Source organism: Heterocephalus glaber, unplaced genomic scaffold, assembly GCF_053883595.1.
Source record: "Heterocephalus glaber isolate CG9 unplaced genomic scaffold, H.glaber_assembly_v1.0 deba00001687, whole genome shotgun sequence".
Taxonomy (NCBI): Eukaryota; Metazoa; Chordata; class Mammalia; order Rodentia; family Bathyergidae; genus Heterocephalus; species Heterocephalus glaber.
This window is the reverse complement of record NW_028258412.1, coordinates 18,126,979-18,145,289: the sequence shown is the minus strand read 5'-3', so window position 1 is coordinate 18,145,289 and position 18,311 is coordinate 18,126,979. Positions and strand designations below refer to the sequence as shown.

Here is an 18,311-nt window from a genome sequence, read left to right as displayed (position 1 = left end):
GGCGACGGCCCACCTCCAGCACTCCAGCGCACACCTCCTCCGCCCGCCCGCCGCTCTCCCTGAACACTTCCAAGTTGTCGGGGCCAGCGGGGCTCCCGGGAACACAGAGCGGCAGCTCGCGAACGAACGCACAATTCACAATTCCAGGGCTCCGCTCCTCCTCAGCACCCCGGGGGAGGAAGCTGGGAGAGGCGAGAGAGTCCAGGGAATTGTCCAAGTCTTCTGAGCGCTGCTTTCAGGGTTAAAGTTCTGGAACTTGAGGTAAGAGCGACCCCCCCCCCTTCTTTCTCAGAAATACAAGCCAGCTCTGCTGAGCACAGTGACGTTGAGTTACATTGATGCTTACAAAGTACAGGAGTTGCCTATCCAACTAGCGCTCTCTCTGTGTGTGTGTGTCTCTCTCTCTCTCAGTCTCTGTCTCTCTCTCTCTTCCACTTCCCCTCCCACCCTCCCTCTTTCCTCCCTCTTCCACCTACCACTTCTCCCACTTTTCCACTAGATTTCCCAAACACTCAGCTCACCACAGGACTCTGCAACCCAGACCTGGTGATCGCTCCCTCCCCTCTGCCCCCTCCCAGCCTTCCTGCATCTGTGCAGTTCTGAGCTGGTGGTGGCTGCAAGGAAGCATGCACAAATCATGGAAACCCTCGCACTCAGGAAGTACAGTAACCCTCATGACCGGCCCTGCAGAGAACCCAGTCCGAAGGCGCTGGGAGAGCACACATGCACTGCGCCCACATTCTCTCTCCAGCGCTGACCTCAGGCTGAGCCGTGTGACCCTGCGTGGCCACTGGAGCTGAGGCCGGCTGCCCTGACATCTCTTCTCTGGCCCCCACTCCTCACCCCCACTCTCAACTGCTGGGGGTGAAAGCAGAGTAAAGGTTCCTTGGGGTGAAGACCAAGATCAAACTGCCAAGAAATCCTTCACACCCGCTAAGGCCTCCAGAGCCCCCTGGCTGGAGGTGTACACAAGGCAGCGCCTAGTTTTAGTAAAATAATCAAACAGTCACGGGGACCGGCCGGGTTTTCATCCCTCTGTGCTCCGCTCCCTGCCCTCACCTCTCTGAGATGCACTTTTGAGGGTGAGTTGAAGAGGTCAGTAGAAGCATAAACACCGTCAATGGGTCTCCTCCAAACAAACCCAGAGTGAGACACCCAGTGTTGGGGCTTCAAATAAATGTCAGGGGTCCTGGTCTGGTACCCACTCCCACACCCCTGGGTCCTGTTCTTTTCCCAGGCTCTGACGGAGGCTGAGGCCTTCAAGCTAAGGTCTGGAGAGGGGGATGAAGGGAGGAAAAATGTCCCGAGATTGGCAGTGAGAAAACCAAGGAGAAAACCAACTCTCAACCTTCCAGGTTTGTTTTTAAACAGACCTTGGCCAAGGCCATTTATGTTGCTTGTGAAAACATCTTTACTTCCAAAATGTCAGCTGGGGGCCTCCGGGCTTGCTAAAGAGATGTCCAGGATGGGGACCAGGATCAAAACTAGTATGGAAAACAAGCATGGCGGCAAGAGGAGCCTGAATCTCCACCTCTCTGGTAGAAGGAAGGGGAAATCCAGAAAGACCCCTCCAATCCCTTTAAATTCACAGAGATTTGGCAGATGAAATTAATTCCCATAAATAATCTTCAAACCTTTCTCAAGAGGGAAACTCTGGACTCCCCCAAGTAATAGCCCAGCCAGATTAGCTTAGTTCACAGAGACAGTGCGTCGAGTGGGCCACCAAGCAAAACTGGGATTATTAAACAGAGAAGGGGCACAATCTATCTATCCTTACCAGGTGCCCCCTGAGCTCCAAATGCAAAAGTGCATTCGTCTTATTTTTCTCTGGAACAGCAGCAAGGCAGGGTGAGGGGATTCAGCAAGGCAGAGTGGAGTAGGAGGCCAGGGGTCCTAGATCAAGGGAAGGGCGAAGCGAGAGATCACTTAGTTCTCGGGGCCCACACTCACCTCCAAAAATTCCACCTCTTCTTTCCAGTGCAGAATCCAGGAGTGCACCTCGCTGAGGCAGAGGCTTCAGGGCTTGAAAGGACCCCAGAAGCGACCCCCCTCTTAGGCCGGGCTTCTCTCCAAGTCTGTCCGGAGGACCGCAGTACCTCCCAGCTCGTAGTTGGCTTGTGGTCTCCAACAAATTAAATATTACTGTTTATTACCTGGCATACCCCAATAAAATAAAGAGGCAACCAGGCGATACGGACTATCTCACCAGCCGCTGCACCTATAGGACTTGGAGACGTCACGAGTCACGCAACAGGCCCTCGCAGTCACGCTTGACTTGGGGGGCAGCGGCGGGAGGTTCACGTCTCCGTCTTCGTCTATCAATCCCGATCTGCGCAGAGCCACAAGTGCAGGACGCCTTGGCCCCGGGGAATAAATAAAGAAATAAACAAACCCAGCACTCTCCAGGGAGAAATGGGGGTGGTGAACATAAAGACACAAATAAAGCCAAGATAGATTTTCTTAGGGCAGAGGAGGGGGCGCTTAGCCAGAGAGGTGGGCGCCCACCTCAGCCCCCATCGGAAAGAAATCAAGTTGTTTCAGAGGAATGAGCTCTCATGCAAGAGCCAAAGGTTTCTTGTTATTAAAAAAATTTTTTTTTCCTGAAGGGGAGCTCGGCTCTTAGCAAATGCATGTGGAGAAGTTTCTCCAGGGGCTGTTTGGGCCGCGATAACCATGCGCCCAATGGCAGAACAGCACAAAGTAATTACTGGGTCATCGCGGAGGGGAAACGAGAGACAGGAGTTCCCAGAGAGGTTGCCGGAGATGTTTCTTACAGACAGAAAAAGCCATTGCTAGAAGCCTCCTTTGACCAGCTCCGGGGATGCGGTTTGTCCCAGAGTGGGCCCGGCGGGGGTGGGATGGGAGTGGGTGACGACGAAGCGAGGGTGGGGTTGGAAAGCAGTGATTTCTGCAAAGAAAAATTACAGCACCGGGCCCCGGCATTCTATTTTCTTCTGTAATAACAACGACAATTATTTCTAGTCTGAACAGAGAGAGCGCGATTTCTAGGTAGCCGGTGGCTGCGCGCGAGCTTTTGCGCGCCATTGGAGTCCCTCTGCTGAGTTGCGAAACGCACCGTGCAGACTCCGCTGTTGGCGCGGGGGGAAGAGCTGGGCCTGCCCCGCGCAGGGCCAGGGCGCCCGGCCTCCCAGAAGGGTAAGTTCCCCGCCCGCCCAGGGGCTCCGAGGGAGCCAGGCCTCTGGATCTGGACTTGTCCCCAGCTTCGGGGTTCGATTGTGGGCTTTGCGCGCCGCCGGCCCCCGCGGTTTTCCAGAGCATGGCCTGGCTGCAGGCCCGGTCTACCCAGGATGGAGCGGCGGCTAAATGTGCAGGAACACGGTCGGCAGAGCAGGCTCGGGAGCCAAGGTCAGGTCCGCGGGGACAGCGGGCAGTGGCTTCCAGCGCGGCTGCAGGCGCCGGGGCCAGCCGGGCCGCAGACTGCGCCGCTTCCAGCGAGCGGCCGGAACCCGCGCCTGCCTCTCGACCGGGTTGCGGTGGCTTCCCCGAGCTTCGCTTTCGTTTCTCAAGGTCCTAACTAGCTTTCCCCAAATCCGAGGCCTGTTCGCTGCAGCGCTCCCTTCCAGGAGCCACAAGGCAGCCCGAAGTGAAATTCTTCCCTACCCTACTTCTGACCTGTGGGCCTAGGTAGGCCGGAAGCGGAGGCCGAGGCCCCGCTGGGCAGGAGGGGCAAGGCGGACTCAGAGTGGAGTGAGGCGAGTTCCTTCCAGTTTGACTCCTCTCTTTCAAATTTCGGACGCAATGGCCTGGGCCAGCCCGAAGAAGATCCGAGAAATCCAGCATCACGGACCCGCTCTCCCCTGAGCTGCAGGACTGCACCCCAGACACAAAAACTAAAGACCCCGGTTCTATTTTATGATTGCCATTCTTTCCCCTGATCTTTTGGGCAGCCGACTGACTCCGGAGCCCGCAACATACCCCTCCCTCCCTTCTTTTGGGCAAATGATGCTCCCCATCCTGCTCCCAGCTCAGTTTTCCTCCGAACTGTGTTCTCCTTTTGCGGAAACTCCTGACTTTAATACTGCAGTGGCTGGGAGAGATCGGAATACTATTTATTAATTTAAAAAAAAACAAAAGGAATGATGGCTGTTGATCTTTCTTCCGTATTTTCTTCAGTTTTTTTTTTTAAAGAAAGTCGCATTCAACTCGACCATATTGTTATCCTCTCAAAAGAGAATCCACTCAAAAATACGCTGCCGTCCCCTCTCTCCCAAGATGCCCCTGTCCCCCTGTCCCTGCCTCGTCCACCCAGGGGGTCCATGGGGGCCAAAAAGTAGAGGGAAGTGCAGACTGCTCTGGGAAAGTTAATAAGAATAATAACAACAATAGAAATGATGACAAAACTAAACTTTGACCAACTTATTGTGCAAAAGAACCGGGTCAGGCTGAGGGTGGGAAATTTCCTCTTTTCTCAGGAGGTCATTTTCCCTCTCGCCTAGTGAAATCTGGCTCTATTATATATTTTTTCCAGGACCGCAAGCGTTCCCTTCCCTTCCCAATGTTTTTCTTCAGCTCCTAGTTTTCTCCCTTTGACCTGAAGTGTGTGGGCAGAGCATCATCATCATCATCATCATCATCATCATCATCATCATCATCATTCAATATGCAGTATCCCTCACTAATATTTTCACCCAAAAAACCTATTATTGTCGCTCCCCATGCACGCATGTGTTTAGGAACTATTCCCCCCTAGTCCCCAAGCTTGGTGGATGGGATTTCGTTTTTTGTTTTTGTTTTGTTTTCTGCTATGCACAATGAGAAATGGTAGCCGGAGCTCCCTGCAGAGGCCCAGCAGTGGGGACAGAAGAGTGTGCTGGCCATCTGCATGCTTTCAAAGAGTTGAGAAGGTGGCATGAGTGATGCTTGGTGCAAATGGGACCACTGTTCTCCTCGTCTCCAAGCTGGGAAGTCACTGCCGAGGGTCTGACGTGGAGAATCTGGAGCCTGTGTACTCTGGACTGAGCCTGAGAACCCAGCCATGTCCAAAGCCCAGACCCCACTGAAGGTCCTCCGGTACGGTTGGTCACTGTGTGTACACCATCAGCAGCCCCAAAAGGTGTGGGGGAAATAGCCTGAATTCCAGGGCTCTGACTCTGTAGGGGAGAGACTTAGGCTAGAACCGCCACTGGGTCTCGGGTGCAGGCAGGGGGCCCGTCTGGATACCCCGTCACCTCCATTGAAGGGTGAGATGGGAATTTGGGAGCCTGCTGTTCTCCGGGGCTCTGGAAAGACAAATTTTCTTTGGCAAACGGAACAGTGTCGCGCTGTCGACACGGCAGACTATTTTTCTTGTTCCCTCCCAGGGTGGGGTGGGGGGGAGAGAAAAGAAAGCAAGAAAGAAAGGGAAATTAAATCCACACGTGTTAAGCTTGCTCAAAGGGCTGGATTCAAGACCAGAGATGAAACTACAACTCTGACGCTGGCTGCCTGTGGGCTTCTTTCCAGCCAGCCTCTCAGGGAGCAAGGCATCCCCACTGGACAAAATTCGATCCCAGGTTTCATAAAGCACCACACTTAAGGGAGAGGGAGTGTGGATCCCTCCCTCAGTCCATGCTCAGATGTCCCAACTCACAGGGGCAAAGAAAACAAAGGGGATTGAAACTGTGGAATAACTACCCCCTTTATGAAGGCTCAACTTGATGCCTCTCAAGTCAGCCCAAGGATTCAGGCAAAATTCACCCCGGAGCCAAAATGAGCCAGGCTAGTGATTTCGAAAATTCCTGAGGTCTGATTAGGTTTTCTGACTTGGACCTTCCTGGGTTAAGAGAGTTTACTATATGTGCTGCTGAAGCCAGCACTGGGTTAAGAGAGTCTAAAACTGTTAAATTGCTGCTGGAATAGCCAGCTAAATCTGAGAAGCTAATCCTTGCGGTCCTTGCACCTCTTTTACCCCGGAGAAATTTGCGGGGCAGAAGGTCCTGCTTCAGGAGGAGCTCCTGAGAGCTGTGGAGGAGGTGGAAGCGGCCACCCCTCCTGGAGCCATGAGTGAAAACTCTAGTAATGACCTTGGGGAGGTGAAGGGAGGGGGCTGGGGGTGCACATGACGAGGGCAGCCAAACCCCAAAATGGAAGGATCCGTCATCTAAGTGATTGCTTGGTCGAGACCTCTAATTTTTCTTCCCTATCAGTCCGGGGCTGCCAGTGCCCCAGCAGGTCCCCTCTGTCCTCCTGGTACTGGCTTTCTGGCCTTTGGAAGCAACCCCGATGGAAAGGTCTGGAAGTGGAGACAAGATGCCTCGCTCTAGCATCCGAATCGCACTCAAACACCAGGGGTGAAACTAGCAGGCTCACAGGGGTTTGTACTGGTTCTGGGAGGATGGTTTCCACAGGGGCTCGGGTTTTCTGGTCGCCCTGGCAACCCTAGAGTCCTGGCCACCGTGCTGAGGCTCAAAAAGAATCAGGGACTTTGCTCATGTCCTGGGGTCTGACAGTGCTTCCGGGGTCACTCCTGACTTTCTCCATCCTCCTCAGTGGGTACAACAGAGCAGAGTAAAAAAAAACTCCCCTTTTTGACAAGAGAGAATTGAGGTGCAGGTCCAGGCTGAGTACGATCTTGAGCGAAAGCTCCCCTCCGCCCCCCTCAGTTCAGAGTGATGACCTAGGAAAGGCACATGGTGACCCCAGGGAACGCTGCTGTCACCTGAGCGGCCCGGGTCTCCTTCCATCTCCCCCACCCTCATTGCATCTGGCTCCCCACAGCTAACCAAGCCGCCCTTTTGCTGGCCAGGAGTAACTTCTAAATGGAAGGCCAGAAGGTGGGGAACTGGAGGCATTGATATCTGCGGGACCACCTCGGGCGGAGAAGACTACATCACACCCCTTTCCTCCTAGAGGACAAACACTTCTGTTAGGAAAGTCCTAGCAGTAGCATCTTTGTGGCACTGCCTCTAGGATCTGCAGGGTTGGGGGGAGTGGCCTTCTAGCTTTTAGGGGTAGAGAGTGGGTAATAAAGGCTGGATTTCCTGTTCATTTTGGAGGCAGCAAGGTCTGAACAGAAAGAACCAGGGTACTGCCTGGCCCCGGGGAGGAAAAGCTAAGGCCAGGGGAAGGGGTCTGGGCCCAGGGCTGGCACAGGCTTTGGCTGAGGGACGGGAGTGATCCCTGTTCCCCTGGGTCCTCCCAGCCTTGCTGCACTCTGCTGCCCACCTCATTCCTCTGGAAGTGGCCAGAAAGTTAAAATTATCCTTTGTCCCCTAATTCCCAGTGGATGGGGCATCCAATGGCCCCCAATCTCCTGGCCAGCCTCATGGGGGGTTCTGACCCACTTGTTTCCCTCCTGAGTCTGGCAGGAGTTTGCAGGGGGTCCCTTCCCTAACCTGGGCTCCCATCTCCCCCTCCCCAGCATGCTGAATGAATATTTTCTCAAGAGTCTACACAGAGAGATGGGGGTATCTTAAGCTCAGGAATCTGTTAGCATCTGAGATGCCTCAACAGTTAACGTTTACTGTGGCGGGCAGCGGCAGTGGGCCAGGCAGAGGGTTCGTAGCATGGTTTGCCCTCATTCAGCTCCACTTAGCTCCATGAGACAGTTCCATTGCTCCCAACTTTATGGAAGATGTTTCTGGGGCTCTGGCTTCCCACACAGCCTGGTGGGATTTGAACCCCAGGGAGTCTGACTCAGGCACCCAGGAGCCCCAGCGCTCCCCTTCTGAGCCAGGGAAGGGGAGTGCGGAGAGGCCCAGTGGACGGGCAGAGTGCAAGAGCCCTCTGTCTGAATCTAAAAGCACACTGAGTCCTGGAAGAGGCTCCCAGGGCTTTGCTGCCTCTGCCCCTCCACGCCACTCCCACAGAGGAGGCAGGAAACCCAGAAGGGGCCGGTGAGCAAACAGCCCTGGGCCAAGGGCATTTAGCAGGAAGGATGGGGTCAGGACAGAAGATGCTGATGGTCCCCCTTCCAAACCTCAGGACTCTGCTCCCGAGCCCACCCTCTGTGGGCACAGCCTCAGAGCCAGAGCACACTGTGCCCTGGAGAGAGGAAGGGAGTGAGGTAGGCCTGGCAGTTCGAGGCACAGAAGATGTGGAGGGCTGCAGTGTTTTGGAAGCAAATAACTAGGCTCAGAGAGGGTTAGACTTGTCCAAGGTCACCCAGGCCCATCCTTGCTTTGCCCGGTCTCTGGAGATGTAGGTAGAAGCTGAAAAGGAACCTCAGGTGGAAGTTGGTGTCCAGCTGCTCCGGGGCGGGCGGGCGGAAGCCCAGCCTGCTCAGGTTGCCTGGGCCCAGGTGGGGGTGTGCAGTCTTCAGCACAGGGGCCTCCTGGTCCCCTCCTTCTGGGCTGTTTTCCGGCAGAAGGGTGGAGAGACTGTGCCAGGCCAGGCCCCTCTGCTGTCTTTGCTTTGCTGCTTTGCTTGGGCCTGGCAGCCTCACTCACTGCCTGGGGTTCAAGTCCCACTCCCAGGAGGGTCCCAGCCCAATAAGGGGGGTGCACATGACGAGACAGGCCTCCCCAATGGGCCTGCCCTGCCTATGGCTGCAGGTCCTGGGCAGTGGCAGCACCCTGGTGGCCCCTCTTCCTGCTACTTGCCCTCAAAGTTTGTCCCAGGCGCTCAGGGCTCAGGCCAAAGCTGGCTGCTAGGAGTTAGGCTAGGGGAGACTTCTTGAGCAGACCTCAGACTTAGAGTCCAGTCCCAAGAGCAGCACCTTAAAGGGAAACGCAACGGGTCCCCACTCATCCACATCCTCTCCTTCATCTCCCTCCCTACTTCCTCCCTGCCCTGCCCTGCCCCTCTGAGGACAGTTTGCTCACCACAGTCTGCCCATCCCAGGACATGGCCTCCATCTCAGGCCTCCTCAGGCAGGGGTTCAGGGCTGCCTCCCTCCCCGGCGCTGTCTGACAGACACCCGGTTCAGTGTTTTGGGGTGTCTCCTGGATTTCAAACACCACTCAGCTCCTCACCACCAAGCTCCCCCACAGACCCCTCAAGGGGCTGTCTCTGGCTGTGAGTTTTGGGGAGCATCCAGGGCCCCCAATCCCAGAAGGAGCCGGGCTGGTTCTAGCACATCTCTGTCCCGCCTCCCAAGTCTCCATCCTGTGACAGGACCCCCGTGCCGGCCGCCCACTGGAGAGCGCATGCGCTGTGCTGTGATATCATCCTTGAGTCTTCCCGTGTGACCACTCATCCTCTGGGACGGACTTCCTGTGCGGGCCATGTGTTCCCTGTGAATGTCAGCTTGTGCTTCTCTGAGAGGGAATATTCATTTTTTTACTTGCAGTACTGGGCACTGAACCCAGGGGATGGCTCTACCACTGAGTTACACCATCACCCCTTTTTATTTATGTTTTTATTTTTTGAGGCAGGTCCCACTAGGTTTCCCAGGCTGGCTTGAATCTGTGATCCTCCTGCCTCAGCCTCCAGAGTTGCTGGGATGACGGGTGTACCACGCCATATGCCAACTTGAGAGGGGGCATTTAGATGTGTACGTGTGTTTTTCCTGTGCACTTTCTTATGTGAAATACCTGAGCCCACAGTGCCTGGGACCTGAGCGTGGAGTGTGCTCTAGCGGCCCTGTGCCACTGCGGAAGGTGCTGTGATGCTGTCCTGGAGGGCACTGACCCCCAGCCTCATGTGGACAGATGTGTCCCGGGCCCCTGACCTGTGCCCAGCTCTTCCTCACTTGTAGTGGCCATCCTGAAGACGACAGTTGTGACCAAGAGCTCCAGGTGGTGGACAATGGCCGTGTTAAAGCTCGGAGGCCACAGGGGCTGTCTATGGGCAGCTGAGGCCACCCGGGTCTATATTTGGAAACAAATTCCACAGCCACATCCTGGGAGCTGGGCAGAAGGTGCCGGGGAGTGGGAAGGAGAGTAGCATCGGTGCAAGTCTGACCCCGTCCTACTGCACACAGGAGCCCGCGGGAGGTGGGGAGCGCAGTATCAGAAGCAAGATGTGAGCAGGAGTGTGGACAGACAGAAACATGCACACACGTGCACACAGAGTTGCAGCCGTTCTCATGCTGCAGGCTCGCTACAGCGCGGACACTGCCCTCAGCGTCCCTGCCTGTGCTGCCCTTCAGGGTGCCCGAGTCCAGGACAGGAGCATCTCTGGCCCCAACTGTGCTCACTTCTTGGACTTGCTTCCCAGAGATCCAACCCAGCAGCCTGGCTGTGCCCATGGGCTTGCCCCACACAGCCACTGACCCTGTCCCCAGTGTGCAGCCCTGGGGTCCCTGGAGGGGGTTGCCCTCCACCCCTTTGTAGATGCCTGTGGTCATAGCTGCTCACAGCAACCCTCTTCCCTGGCTGGACATCTTCCCTGGGCCGCTGATCCTGGTCCTGAGCTGGAAGGGAGAGTGGCACTCTGGCCTTGCACGTCTACCCCCAGAGTGCTGGCAGCAGGTCCCTCGTGAATGCCACTGCCCCAGCCCTCTGTCCCTAAGGAAGGCAACAATAAGATGCCCCAGAGCCAGCCACCTGGAGTACTTAGAACACGCAGCCACCAGTCAGTCACATTCACTTCACCCTGAGTCACACTCAGCAGTCTCAGCTCAGCCCTCCCAGGCTGGGGACTCTGACACTGTCCTATCCCAGAAGCAGGGAGCCAGGTGGGCCCTTACCAATTGTGAGTCCAGGTCTTTAATTTTGCAAATGGAGGAGCTGACATCTAAAGAGAGAGGGAAAGAGCTGCTGCAGATGCTGGCTGCCTGCCCCTCCCACCTTCCACCTGTCTCTAGTCTGCTCAACATCTGCTCACCTCCTTTTCTGATTCTCATTTGCAGCAGCCTTTGTTCCTACCTCAGGGCCTTTGCCCACGTGATTCCTGCCATTCCTGCTGCTCTTGGGTCTCCTCCAAGGCCAGCCTTAACTTCAGACCATCTAACTCCCCCTCCCTCTCCTCTCTCAATCACTGCCCATCCCACCACCCTATTTTATTTTCTTCATAGCACTGACCACCGGCAAAAGTGATCTTGCTCATGCTGTTTCTTTCCTCATTGGTAAAATGGAGCTAACCAGCACCCCTGTGAGGGTTTGGTGAGGATTAAGTAAACTACTAGAGCACCTGGCATCTTCGGAGCCCAGTGCATTGGCCGTTGTTTGTGTTCCGAGCTTGTTTATTTATTTATGGTGGTGGTTTTCCCATAATTAATACGAGATGAATCCATGTTAAGTCAAATACACGGTGGTGTTAGAGCAGAAGCCTGCAGACCCAAGGCTGAGGGGACACACACAAAACACACACAAGGAATCAATAAAATGTACAGGGCCATACAGCTCTCCCAGCTCCCTGGAATAAAAACAAGAGTAGAAGCCTGAAGGGCAGTGAGTTTCGAGGGGAAATAAACCTCCTTGAGCACAGCTCTGGCTTCCAGCCTCGCTGCCCTGGGCCACTTCCTCTCGCCCCGCCCTGAATGCCCCTCGTCCGGTCCTCAGCCCTTTCCTTGGCCACCCCGTGTCTCTTCCCAGGAGCCTGGAGGAGCCGGCGGCAGATAAATGACGGTGGCATTTTATAGGCTGATAAACTGGCCACGTATCTGGACAGCGCTGTCTGTGCTGGCACCCCAAGTGTCCCTCCTGAGCCCGATGCCCAGTGCTCTCTCCCAGAGGGTTAGAGCTGACCTGCTTGCCTCTGCTGGGGTTCCCTCCTGTGCTGTCCCCTTAGAGAGGGTTGTTTTCCCCTGGGAAGTCCTGTCAGAAGGGTTTGTGGGGCGCAGAGGGAGGGACAGGGCCAGTGGTGAGCGAGGGCTCTAGCCTCCCTCGGCGGAACTGCTGTGCCCCATTTAATGATGCCAACTGTATTAAACTGTAGACTCTAGCAGCCTCTTAAATCTGTTTACGGCCCGTACTGGACCCTGAGCTATAATAATAATAAAAAATTTTTAAAAAGGGTTTATGCAGCAGCAAGGGTGTGGACCTGTCGAGGGCAGAAAGGAAGGAACACGTTCTAGCTGACTTTGCTGGCCTGGTGCACATGCTCTGACCTCCTGGTTTCCCTGAGCAGTGGCTCCCAGGTGCAAGGAGGAGACCCGGGCTCCTGCTGGGGGGGGACCCCAGAGAAAAGCCAGGGTTGCAGGAGCATTTGCTGGGCTCATCCCCAGCCAGGGCTCCGAGCCCATCTCTGTCTCTCTGGTGGTACAGAAGCTTGAGCGTCCCTGACCTCAAATTTCAACTGGGAATCAGAGAGGAGTAGACAGCTAGTGGGGGAAAGACCCAGAGAGGAAGCCAGCCACCGTGGTTGAGCTGGCAGGCATGGCCGTGGGTTCCAATCCTGATACTATCTCCTCCTCGTCATGTGCATGGAGCAAGTCTCTGCAGCTCTCCCAGCCTCGGCTTCTCAATCTGTACAATGGGTCTCTCCAAAGCCTTAGCCTCGGGTAGCTGCTGTCAAGGAAAAGGACATGGCACCAAAGGGAAACATACGGATGTGGGCTGAAAGTAGGACTTAGGAAGTGGGCCTCGGTGAAGATAGGGTCCCTAGGGAGCAAGTTAGGACCAACTTGGTATCTGCAAGGAGGAGCTGGGCCTCCTCTGAGCCACATTTCTGGGGAGTGAGAGACAGGGTGAGGTCAGAAGGTGGAGGCCAGAAATCCTCCCTGCTGCTCCAGTCTCACCCCATCTCCACCAGCACTTAACAGCCTGAGCTGTAACCGCAGCTCCCAGGCCTGTCTCCCAGGGTAGGCCGCCCTTTGGGGACAGGGACTGCAGAGCTGCAAAGCTGCTGTCCCCTGGCTCCCAGCTGGCACGACATGCACATCAAGTGAGTGCTCAAAGACCAGGTGGGATGGGGACCTTTGGCCTTAATCCTACTATTTGAATCGATGAGGCCAGAGTCAGGGGCTGGGAGTGAGTGCTCAGTTCTTCTGTTAGTGATGAGACAATCCTCATTTCCAGACTGCTTTTTACTTTATTTTATCTTATTTTATTTTAATTTGAGACAGGATCTCCCAAAGTTGCCTAGACTGGCCTTGAACTTGCCATGCTCCTGCCTCAGCCTCCTGTGTAGCTGGGATTATAGGCATGCCCCATCATGCCCTGCCTAGCAGCCCAATGTTGCATCACCCCTCCCACCCTAACTCCAGATATTGGGCTCTGTGGCTTGCTTTGCTAATGGGGCAATGACATGTCCTTGCTCTCCTGTCCCTTTGCCTCCGCCATGGGGACAATTCTGGGCTGGTGGCTGCAGGATGAGACACATAGTGGATCTACTCAGTTGTCCCAGCCAACTCACATCAGCAAAGCCACTCGTCTTCTGCACCTGCCCTGCAACTGACCATGGGCACCTGAAGGAAGTCCTAGCTGGCTGACCCACCCAGCCAACCCATGGACTCATAGCACAAATAAATGCTTATTGTTCTAAGCCTCTGGAGTTGGTAGTTATTTGTTATGTGGCATTACTGCAGACACAGATTACAAGTGTGATGCCGCAGTAGACAGCATGTGCTTCTTCCTTTAGCTGACTTTCCCTGACTTCCCCTTCCTCCTTCTCATTACCCAGTGGATGCTTAATTAGCATATCCCATCTCCCACCTGCAATGATTGGTTCAACAGTAGGCATGTGTCCAAATTCTGTCCAATCAGATATTACCATGGGACTTTGGCCAGAAATATTGGGAAGAGCGGCCTCTGTCTACTGGCACTAGAATTTTAGTGATGAAAATTGTAACACTACTGGTCATCATCTTTTCACCAAACAGCCGAGCAGCCAGACAGCCCTAGGGCTCAGTTATTTCATTTACAAGAAAAGGATAAACATTAGATCTCCCGATAGAATTGCTTCAAGGGCTTGAATGAGATAATAAGTGAAAAGTACCAGGAAAATGATCCATAAGTACAAACTGTTGTGATTAACTTGGTGCAACTGTTGATCTAGACCAGTATCTGATATTTAATGTGTACCTAGAAGCAAGTGTGTGTGTATGTGTGGGTGTGAGAGATTCTTCCTGCGTTCACGTGGGTGCTGGGAACATGTTGTAAGGCATGTATTTCCAATGCCCTGGTACAAAGCCAAGCTGGTCTTCTCAAGCAGAGAGAGCCCTGACCCTGATTGGGCACGCCCTTTGACTTGTTTGTGGGCAGGTTTGAAAGCAGCCTCCCCAGACTCTTCCGGTCACCAAAGGACCCAGCGTAGCCATTGGCTGGTGGCTTCACGAAGAGAAACGGATTATCTCACTTTTATGGAGGCAGCTGTCCAACACCAAGGGGTCTTCAGGCTAGGCTCCCAGTGAGGGCTCTGGCAGACAACCTGCCCCCTCCCTTGCTTCCGGGGAGCCGGAATCCTCCGTGTTTCTTGGCTCGAGGAGGCACTGCCTCCATCTCTGCCTTCATTTTGGTGTGGGGTTCCCCTTGTGCCTCTCTGTGTCCAAATTTCCCTTTTTACAAGGTACCAGGCACATTGGATCCGGGCCTATCCTAATGACCTCATTTAGCATAATCACCGCTATAAAGCCCATATTTCCAAATGAGGTCATCCTCTGAGGCATTGGCAGTTGGGATCCATCAGATAAGTTTGGGAGGAGACACAGTTCAACCCATAACGGAGGGTCGTGCCATCTCCACTGGCCCACAGGGCTTGTCCAGATGTGTGGGCACACTTCCAGGGCCTAGGTTACTGAAATCAACAGCCAGGGGCAGGGGGAACCTCATGATGGTGACACCCACCTGGCTGGACTTTCGAAACAGGTGGTGGAAGAAAAACCACTGGGAGCTGACACTCAGAATCTAGATCTTTTTTCATATTCTTTCAGAGCTTCAGCTGCTGAGTTGTACCATGGGCTTCATGGGAAGAGAAAGGTGTTTTGAAAACTACAGGAAGTCATGCAAGGGAAATGAGAGTGGGTGGCATGGAGCCAGGAGAAAGAGTACAGTCTAGAAATCTAGGTTCAAGTCCAAGCATTGATAGTCACACGCTGTGGTCTTGATAGATTAACAAGCTCTCTGAGTCTCAGTTTCTCTTTTCCTGCAGCACTGGGAGTAGAATCCAGGGCCTTTGTACATGCCAGCCAAGCGCTCTACCATGGAGCTACAGTACATCCCCACCCGGGCCTCAGTCTGTTAGGGAGAGAGCTAAATGACCATAATGCATGTCAACAGCTCAAAACTCAGAAGCCAGGTGCAGGTTCAAACACGGCAGGTGGCTCTGGCAACGTTTGATGGCAGAGCCGCTGGAGGCTGGCTGTCCCAGCCCCGATTTCCTCCTTGCTCGTAGCTCATGCAGTAGCCAGGTCTCAATTCATATGAAGAAACAGAGAGTGCATGTGCTGGGACCATGTTCAGCAAGTGCTCAGTGATTTACCTAGAACAACTCCCTCTGCAGTCAGAGACATCTTCCCAGACCACATGGACCATCACAGGGACAGCATCCTCTTCTCAGAAAAGTCAGTCTCCATTTCTATGTGAGAGCCTCATTTCCCCTCTCCTGCCTCCAAAGAGAAAAGCACACAGACCAAGATGCAATATATGGACAGACCCCTGGGGGGCTGGGAGCAATAACTTGGGTGGAGTCTTCCTCAGGCTGATCTGTGGCTCCTCCTCTGCTGCATTAGGAGGGGGAGTTCAAAGAGTGCCCAAGCCTAGGGGCCAGGAAATCTGGAAAAGAGCCTTTTGTTTCTGTGTCTGCATTCTAGCTGAAAGTCATTATCTCCTGCTTGGGGTTGAGGGGCCAGAGGGCTGAGCTGCTGGTCACTCCCCCAGCTAGCTACAGCTGCTTCCATCTCTTCGACTGGCAGACTTGCCCGCAAGGTTGCATTCACGCAGCTACTCATCCACTTAGCAAGACTCTGTATAGAGTCCAATATCACAGTACCTCTGGCCCCTTCCCTGTGAGATGCCTCATTTCATTAACATGGAGGGAAAGGAATGCTGAAGCTTCCAGCAAGCAACCTAATTCTGGGGTTGGTCTTTGTAGGGTTCATGGTGCAGAGATGGGAAGTGGATCCTCAATGCAAAAGCACAAATAGAATGGAGCTTTGTAGCCTGATTCACAGTAGTGCCAGGGCATTATTATGTCATGGCTGAGCACACAGAGCTGGATGATCGTAGGTAAGTTATTAGACCTCTCGGTCCCTCAGTTTCTTCTTCTGTAAAATGGACATAATAGCATCTACCTTCTATGATTGCTGAAAGGATTAAATAAGATGCTCATGTACAACACTTCACACTTGGCAGAAAGTTAGGAGATGTGATGAGGTTGCTGTTCTTCCACGTGCAGAGTAAGAAAACATGACCCACAGAAAAAGTCTTCAAGCCCTTTAGGAGGGAAAAAGAGTCAATCCTGAGTAGGTTTTGTCCCCCAGCCTCTGCTGCTTGGTCAGAAAAGTTGGTACTGTAAACAGCCACCATGCAGGGGTATGGCAAAGATGAGAAGTGAAGTTTTCAGAGAGCCACGTGCCGCCTGCAGACTGCAGCACCCTGGGATGGAACACCCCAGCTCCCCAGCTCCCTGCAGCCCCGAATTGATGCACACTTGGGCCATGGTGCAGAGCACCTTTCCTGCCCATTTCTCTGGGCCAACTGAAAAAAATTTAGCAGCTATAGGGCTGAGCTATTTCTAGAATTAATTTAATTCTCTAACCCCATCTTACTCCAAAATAAACCTCCAGGGCTACCAACCATTGGCTCATAATTTAAATAAATATTGACTGTCTGTTATATGCCCAGAACTTTTCGTAGTGCTAAAGCTAGAACCAAAGCAAATGGACATCTTTGCCCTCCACAAGTTCATATTCTATGGGCTGGGATGCAGTTCAGTGGTAGAGCACCTGCCTAGCTTGTGTGAGGCCATGGGTTCCACCCCTAGAAATGGAAGAAAAGAAGCAGGATGTTCATCTTCTATTGTCATACTGATAAGGCACCGATGATTAAGAGCTTCCTTCAGCTCCATATCAACTACAGTGGACCCTCAAGTTACGACCAGACTGACACAGGAACAACTTGGGCTAATTAGGTTAATGGAAGATTCATCTGCCTCTTGTTATCTATAGCATACCCAAGTAAACATCCAGTTCACAGCTGTATTGACTTACAACCAACTTGAGTTACAACCAGCCCTTGGGAACTGATCGAGTTTGTAAGTCAAGGGTCCACTGTACATCATCTTGAGCTTTTTCTATACAAATCTTCAACTGCAATGCAAAGACTGGAATCTACTTATACTGAGAAACAGAAATACCTATGGATATATCCAAATATCGTGCCTTGAGATGCAGATATGAGTACTGATGCTGTATCAGGCATTCTACTAAATGCTCCATGTACTTAACTCAAATTCAGACCTCACCACAACCTATGAGAAGGTATTAGTATTGTATCCTGTTAATGAATAGAAAGAGTTGAGGATTTGATTTGAGCCGAGCATGGTACTACATGCCTATAATCCCAGCACTCTAGAAGCTGAGATAGAGGACAGGAGTTCAAGGCCAGCCAGGACTGTGTACCAAGATCCTGTCTTAAAAAAAGTGATTTGATTGAATAAAGACTCACTTCATAGCCTGGCATAGCTACTCAATTGTGAATTTGAGCCACTCTGGGCAACTTAGCTAGACCCTACCTCAATATAACAAAATGAAATAAAAATTAGACTATGCATGTAGCTCGGTGTCAGAGCACTCGTGGCATGAGGCCCTGTTTTCAGTCTCCACCACTGCAAAAATAAAAAATTAAAAATAAAAACAAAAAACAAAAAATCAAGCAAAAAACCACTTTGGAACTCTATCACAATTGGTGTGGGTAAGGGCCCCTTAGGGTCAAACCTTAATCACTGCAATGGATTTGAAGACATGAAATACATTCAGATAGGCTGGTATGTGGAGCACTGACATGGCGTGATTACACATAGTTAAATGAAGGAAATCAGGGGCCCTTATGTTTCTACAGGGAGACTGTGTCCTGAATAAATCTCAAAAGAGTGACCCAGATCTGAAAGTGGATCTGTGAAACATGTCTAGCGGAAGCTGATGTGAAATGGACTGCGGTCTTGAGGAAGCTAACTGCAAATGTCACATAACCTTGAAAACACCCTCAAAGGCTTGGCTAATGAACCCCATGAAACCACAAGCCTGTAGACACGGTAAACTGGAGAGGCTTCCTCCAAGAAGCATTTCCATGGAGTTCATGCATGCCAAAGGCTTGCAGTAACCCCACGTTAGGTGCCTAGGGAAAATGTGTCACCCTTCCAGAGCACTGAATATGCTGTCCACAAAAGTGCACGTGGAAACATCAAAACAACTGAAAGAGGAGGACATTGTCTAAAACAACTGGCCCATACTCTTCAAAAATGTGAAGACAAAAAGAAATTTCCAGATGTAAAGAGAATAACTCGTCCACTAACTGTAGTGCAAGAGTCAGTCGGATTCTGAAACTGGT

General features: G+C 52.8%; 1 protein-coding gene and 1 long non-coding RNA gene across 3 annotated transcripts in view; one reads left to right on the top strand and one right to left on the bottom strand.

Annotated features, from left to right (window-relative positions):
* The window catches only part of Tbx5 (T-box transcription factor 5), a 47,757-nt gene extending 45,681 nt beyond the window's left edge, over window positions 1-2,076 (bottom strand). Inside the window, exon 1 of one of the 2 annotated variants that reach the window (XM_087198550.1) lies at window positions 1,951-2,076. The gene's annotated coding sequence lies outside the window, so the exon portion shown is untranslated. The remainder of the gene's footprint in view (window positions 1-1,950) is intronic. The other variant, XM_087198551.1, reaches the window with a different exon arrangement.
* On the top strand, window positions 124-4,990 carry LOC147822017 (uncharacterized). The gene is made up of 2 exons (XR_015446311.1): window positions 124-261; window positions 1,979-4,990. It is a non-coding gene; the product is annotated as an uncharacterized LOC147822017 (long non-coding RNA).
* Window positions 4,991-18,311: the final 13,321 nt, after the last annotated feature.